The following is a 1,005-nucleotide window of genomic DNA, read 5'->3' on the forward strand; positions in this document are numbered from 1 at the left end:
ACGTCTAATCTGATGTGTGGGTGTATCTACGCATAAGGAAGAACGCTATTGAAAATTGGGTCGCCACGTCAAAATCCAAGATGGCCGCCACCATGTATGTCTGAACCTTGTGAGCGGAATATCTTGAAAAATAAGCGAAGTACCAACTTCTAATCTGGTGTGTGGGTGTATCTACGTATAAGGGAGAACGCTATTGAAAATTGGGTCGCCACGTCAAAATCCAAGATGGCTGCCTTGCGTCTACCACTTTGTCAACTCGCATCACTTCACCAACGGGGGACCTAGGCGTAAGGCTTGTTTAAGTGATTCTTCACCATTGAGTGATATGTCCAACCAGGTGGAGGTGTGCTCTCAACTGAGTACCGTTCTAGTTTCATATTCGTTCATTACTTTGCTTATTGCGTCCTTGAGTTATCCCTCTGCCCTAGTGTCAGCTTATATACCCTCCACCACCTGACTCTTCCATGGGCCTCCATTGTAGAGAGAGAGTGAGTTTGTGTAGAAATGGGAGTAAAAGGGCCTGGGAATTTCCTGGAAATTCCAAGAAGGAAGGGAAAGTGAACTGCCTGGCATCGTCATGGTGCTGACTGGGGAGTCCATCAATCATGACCCCAATGTGGAGTCGATATAATGTTTATACATTTCATAAACATTTGATTACCCGTGGAGAACTAGTTCCTCTTTCATTCAATCATACAACGTTTCATGGGCTGCTGCACTTTATTGAAGCAATCGAGTAATTCCGTCAGTATAACTAATAGGTACCGTCATTGATGCAGCATCAGTGGTACTTATTATCATCGTGCTGTGTTGTCTTTGGTAGGAGTCATCATGGAGCACTTCTATTTAAATGGTCGACGTTATGAAGATTCTGAGGTATCTTTGGAAAAATATTATCCACACCTGCTCGTATGTGCCACTCCAAGCCCGATACCTATGGGTACCTATGGGTCGAGCCGAATTATGGTATTTTGACTCTTCCCAGACTATAACCACCACGTGCCG

Source organism: Myxine glutinosa, chromosome 12, assembly GCF_964187855.1.
Source record: "Myxine glutinosa chromosome 12, kmMyxGlut1.1, whole genome shotgun sequence".
Taxonomy (NCBI): domain Eukaryota; kingdom Metazoa; phylum Chordata; class Myxini; order Myxiniformes; family Myxinidae; genus Myxine; species Myxine glutinosa.